This window comes from Oncorhynchus masou, chromosome 32 (assembly GCF_036934945.1).
Source record: "Oncorhynchus masou masou isolate Uvic2021 chromosome 32, UVic_Omas_1.1, whole genome shotgun sequence".
In the NCBI taxonomy this organism is placed as follows: Eukaryota; Metazoa; Chordata; class Actinopteri; order Salmoniformes; family Salmonidae; genus Oncorhynchus; species Oncorhynchus masou.
Window position 1 is genome coordinate 40,892,112 of NC_088243.1, and position 6,260 is coordinate 40,898,371.

A 6,260-nucleotide genomic window follows, 5' to 3' on the forward strand; every position below is an offset into this window, starting at 1 on the left:
GTGGCGGATGTGGCTCACTCGCTCTGCTCTGCTGCTCTACTCTACTCTGCTCTGTACCGCCCAGACCAATTCTCATAATGATGCGGCATGCTCGTTGGGGAGGTCAATGGTGGGAGATATTGCAGCTACAGGATCTGGATCGCACAGTCAGACACAGAGTCTTTGATGTGGAAGGCTGTTAAATCCCTTAGCTGTGTATTTATAAGTGCTATTCAAAGTGTCTCCCGAGGCTATTTTGCTAAGACATCTTCGAAGGCTGCAAGTGTATGCTGCTAAAATATGGCTTCAGCCTGAGTTTTGCTAACATAGTTATGTGGGATTAGCCTACATACACGCTCTAAAGAGATTGGTGTCTATTGGATGAGCCTAACCTATTTAAACAAATGGTTCATTAATATATAAATTCATCATATTCATCAATGAAGAGTATATCAGTATAGGCTGTCATTCATTATTTTAGGAAGTCAGCTCTGTTTCTGAGTAGTTATTTTGATAATCCACATAAACTCAGCAAAAAAAGAAGCGTCCTCTCACTGTCAACTGTGTTTATTTTCAGCAAACTTAACATGTGTAAATATTTGTGTGAACATAACAAGATTCAACCACTGAGACATAAACTGAACAAGTTCCATAGACATGTGACTAACAGAAATGGAATAACGTGTCCCTGAACAAAGAGGGGGGTCAAAATCAAAAGTAACAGTCCTATATCTGATGTGGCCACCAGCTGCATTAAGTACTGCAGTGCATCTCCTCTTCCCGGACATTTCTGGGGGGGAATGGCCCGAACCCTCACCCTCCGATCCAACAGGTCCCAGACGTGCTCAATGGGATTAAGATCCGGGGTCTTCACTGGCCATGGCAGAACACTGACATTCCTGTCTTGCAGGAAATCACGCACAGAACGAGCAGTATGGCTGGTGGCATTGTCATGCTAGAGGGTCACGTCAGGATGAGCCTGCAAGAAGGGTACCACATGAGGGAGGAGGATGTCTTCCCTGTAACGCACAGCATTGAGATTGCCTGCAATGACAACAAGCTCAGTCCGATGATGCTGTGACACACCGCCCCATACTATGACGGACCCTCCACCTCCAAATCGATCCCGCTACAGAGTACAGGCCTCAGTGTAACGCTCATTCCTTTGACGATAAACGCGAATCCGACCATCACCCCTGGTGAGACAAAACCGCGACTCGTCAGTGAAGAGCACTTTTTGCCAGTCCTGTCTGGTCCAGCAATGGTGGGTTTGTGCCCGTAGGCAATGTTGTTGCCGGTGACGTCTGGTGAGGACCTGCCTTACAACTGGCCTACAAGCCCTCAGTCCAGCCTCTCTCAGCCTATTGCGGACAGTCTGAGCACTGATGGAGGGATTGTGAGTTCTTGGTGTACCTCGGGCAGTTGTTGTTGCCATCCTGTACGTGTCCCGCAGGTGTGATGTTTGGATGTACCAATCCTATGCAGGTGTTGTTACATGTGGTCTGCCACTGCGAGGATGATCAGCTGTCCGTCCTGTCTCCCTGTAGCGCTGTCTTAGGCGTCTTACAGTACAGACATTACAATTTATTGCCCTGGCCACATCTGCAGTCCTCATGCCTCCTTGCAGCATGCCTAAGGCAAGTTAACACAGATGAGCAGGGACCCTGGAAATCTTTCTTTTGGTGTTTCTCAGAGTCATACAAGAGAGGGTGAACAATGGTTTCTCCTCAGGGAAGTGTGTTTAGTCCAGTTTCGTTCACCCTGATGATAATTGACATATTTAAGGAGGTGGGAAAGGGAGTGGTTGTGGCCTTGTATGCTGATGATGGGGCTGTATGGAAGAGAGGTGGGAATGTGAAATATGTGATGAGGAAGATGAGGAAGATACAAGCTGTGATGAGGAAGATGCAAGCTGTGGGAATTGTGGAAGATTGGTCTCTTACATGGGGGTTTATGGTGTATTCTAGGAGGAAGGTTTAATATGTTAGGCTGCAAATATATGGTCAGGATATAAGTAGGGTGTCTGAGTTTAAGTACTTAGGTATGTCGTTTAATGAGGGGCTTACGTGGAAGAGACATGTTGAGCATATTGCAATTAAGTGTAGGAAGGTGCTGAACCTGATGAGGGCAGTGGCAGGATATGATTGGGAGTCAGATAGACATACACTGGTGTATGTGTACCAGGCATTGATCAGGTCATATTTGAATTATGGATGATTTGTATATGAATCAGGAGACAAAACGGTACTACAGTGCCTGAATAGGATACAGTCAAGGGCCCTGAGATTGTGTGTGGGTGCCTTCGGGAAGACACCTGTTGAGGCATTGCAGGTGGATAGTGGGGAACTGCCACTGAGGATAAGGTGGGACAAACATGCATTCGTGTACTGGGCGAGATTGAAAGGGAGTTCAGAAGGACATCCTGCGGTCACGGCAACTGGGGAATGCTGGGAGCGAGGAGTGGGTAAGAAGAGGGCGTACTGTACGGGTGGACTATCGGGCAAAAGGTGGTAGAATATGGACTGGGGAAGAGAGAGATATGGCAGGCAATTGCATTGGGGAACATTCCTCTGTGGCTGTTTCCGAAACCAAGTGTAGATGTGGACATGATTGAGGGTAGGAGTGAATGGGGTGAGGACATATGTGTGGAGAGATACAGTTGAAGGCGGAAGTATACATACACCTTAGCCAAATATATTTAAACTCAGTTTTCACCATTCCTGACATTTAATCCTAGCAAGAAAATTCCCTGTCTTAAATTCAGTTAGGATCACCACTTTTTTTAAGAATGTGAAATGTCAGAATAATAGTAGAGAGAATTATTTATTTCAGCTTTTATTTCTTTCATCACATTCTCAGTGGGTCAGACGCTTACATACACTCAATTAGTATTTGGTAGCATTGCCTTAAAGTTGTTTAACTTGGGTCAAACGTTTTGGGTAGCCTTCCACAAGCTTCCCACAATAAGTCACGTGAATTTTGGCCCATTCCTCCTGACAGAGCTGGTGTAACTGAGTCAGGTTCATAGGCCTCCTTGCTCGCACACGCTTTTTCAGTTCTGCCCACACATTTTCTATAGGATTGAGGCCAGGGCTTTGTGATGGCCACTCCAATACCTTGACTTTGTTGTCCTTAAGCCATTTTGATACAACTTTGGAAGTATGCTTGGGGTCATTGTCCATTTGGAAGACCCATTTGCGACCAAGCGTTAACTTCCTGACTGATGTCTTGAGATGTTGCTTCAATATAGCCACAGAATTTCCCCTGCCTCATGATGCCATCTATTTTGTGAAGTGCACCAGTCCCTCCTGCAGCAAGCACCCCCACAACATGATGCTGCCACCCCCATGCTTCACGGTTAGGATGGTGTTCTTCGGCTTGCAAGCCTTCCCCTTTTCCTCCAAACATAATGATGGTCATTATGGCCAAACAGTTCTATCTTTGATTCATCAGACCAGAAGACATGTCTCCAAAAAGTGCAATCTTTGTCCCCATGTGCAGTTTGTCGTGGTAATTTCCTGCATTACTAAACATTGAGAGAGCAGACCACACACAAGTCAGAGTTATATTATAAAGTCCATCTATAATTATGAGTTTCACCATAGCCCTTTTTGACTCTCAGATCAATTCAGTGTCTATAAATTAATTCTCTGAGAGTGTCAACATAATGGCAACTGAGATCCTTTATAGCAAAAATCCACCCCTTGGTCGACATGACAAACCACAGGTCTTAGGAAAACTGCACAAAGGAAGAATTTTACTTGAGAGATGAGTATCCCATCCAGATAGCATTAGCTATAAATTATCGTTCAGTTTGGTCTCTTTAGACGAGATTCTAATCTCGTTCTTGGTACCACTTAGGACCAAAACATTACCTCATCCAATGGCATATATCAATTGTCAAATCTAGATACTCCCATCTCAAATACACCCCCTCCTGGACAAGCTCAGAAAAGACAGTGAACCTCTTAGGTCATATACTAGGTCAAGATAAGGGCAACCTCAGAGGGGACATACAATGGTTCCAGACACTGCCATACTCCTCCCCCCAATGGGAAAATTAGGGAGTGACTGGTGTACAGACATTGTGGAGCCCTTCACATGGTTTAACAGATACCCTCACATATGAAGACAATCCTGATCTCTCCCCTCTCTGGGCCCCAAGTGACTAAGCCCGAGCTAAGAAGGGATAACTGCAACTGCCAACAGTATTATCCAAAAGAAAACATCCTAATGACAAATATCTCACATAAGCATTATTATGTAAATAAAACATCTTATTTATCAATGTTACCTAACTATTATGATTCTGCTACGTGATGTTGCAAACCGTAGTCTGGCTTTTTTATGGCGGTTTTGGAGCAGTGGCTTCTTCCTTGCTGATGGGCCTTTCAGGTTATGTTGATATAGGACTCGTTTTACTGTGGATATAGATACTTTGTACCTGCTTCCTAGGTGCATCTTCACAAGGTCCTTTGCTGTTGTTCTGGGATTGATTTGCACTTTTTGCACCAAAGTACGTTCATCTCTAGGAGACAGAATGTGTCTCCTTCTTGAGCGGTATGACGGATGCGTGGTCCCATGGTGTTTATACTTGCGTACTACAGATGAACGTGGTACCTTCAGGCATTTGGAAATTGCTCCCAAGGATGAACCAGACTTGTGGAGGTCTACCATTGTTTTCTGATTTCTTGACTGATTTCGTTTGATTTTCCCATGATGTCAAGCAAAGAGGCACTGAGTTTGAAGGTAGGCCTTGAAATACATCCACAGGTACACCTTCTATTGACTCAAATTGTGTCAATTAGTGGTAGGCTTGATTACCAACAATGACGAGACGGCCTACAGGGAGGATGTGAGGGCCCTCGGAGTGTGGTGTCAGGAAAACAACCTCACACTCAAATGTCAACAAAACAAAGGAGATGATTGTGGACTTCAGGAATCAGCAGAGGGAGCACCCCCCTATCCACATCGACGGGACAGTAGTGGAGAAGGTGGAACATTTTAAGTTCCTCAGCGTACACATCCAGGACAAACCTAAATGGTCCACCCACACAGACAGCGTGGTGAAGAAGGCGCAACAGCGCCTCTTCAACCTCAGGAGGCTGAAGAAATTTGGCTTGTCACCAAAAATGTCACAGATGCACAATCGAGAGCATCCTGTTGGGCTGTATCACTGCCTGGTATGGCACTGGTCCTCCCACAACCGCAAGGCTCTCCAGAGGGTAGTGAGGTCTGCACAAAGCATCACTGGGGGCAAACTACCTGCCCTCCAAGACACCTACACCACCTGATGTCACAGGAAGGCCAAAAATATAATCAAGGACAACAACCACCCGAGCTACTGCCTGTTCACTCCGCTATCATTCAGAAGGCGAGGTCATTACAGGTGCATCAAAGCTGGGACCGAGAGACTGAAAAACAGCTTCTATCTCAAAGCCATTAGACTGTTAAACAGCCATCACTAACATTGAGTGGCTGCCGCCAAAATACTGACTCAAATCTCTAGTCACTTTAATAATAAAAAATTGGATGTAATAAATGTATCACAAGTCACTTTAAACAATGCCACTTTATATAATGTTTACATACCCTACATTACTCACCTCATATGTATATACTGTACTCTATACCATCTACTGCATCTTGCCTATGCCGTTCGGCCATCGCTCATCCATATATTTATATGTACATATTCTTATTCATTCCTTACATTTGTGTGTATAAGGTAGTTGTTGTGAAATTGTTAGATTACTTGTTAGATATTACTGCATGGTCGGAACTAGAAGCACAAGCATTTCGCTACACTCGCGTTAACATCTGCTAACTAGTGTATGCGACCAATAACATTTTATTTGATTTGAATTAGCCTATCAGAAGCTTCTAAAGCCATGACATAATTTTCTGGAATTTTCCAAGCTGTTTAAAGGCACAGTCAACTTCGTGTATGTAAACTTCTGACCCACTGGAATTGTGATACAGTGAATTATAAGTGAAATAATATGTCTGCAAACAATTGTTGTTTGTAAACAATTGTGGTTGAAAAACTAGTTTTAATGACTCCAACCTAAGTGTCTGTAAACTTCCGACTTCAACTGTATACAGATGGTTCAGAGGATCCAGTCAGTGGTACAGTAGAGTGGAGGGCAGGGGTGAATATCCCAGATGTTAGAGTATGTAAGCAGTTAACTGATTATGTGTCAGAGTATGCGGACAAGTTGATGGCCATGATTCTAGGTATGAGATGGGTGGAGGATGAGTGTGAGTGTGTGTGAAGACGG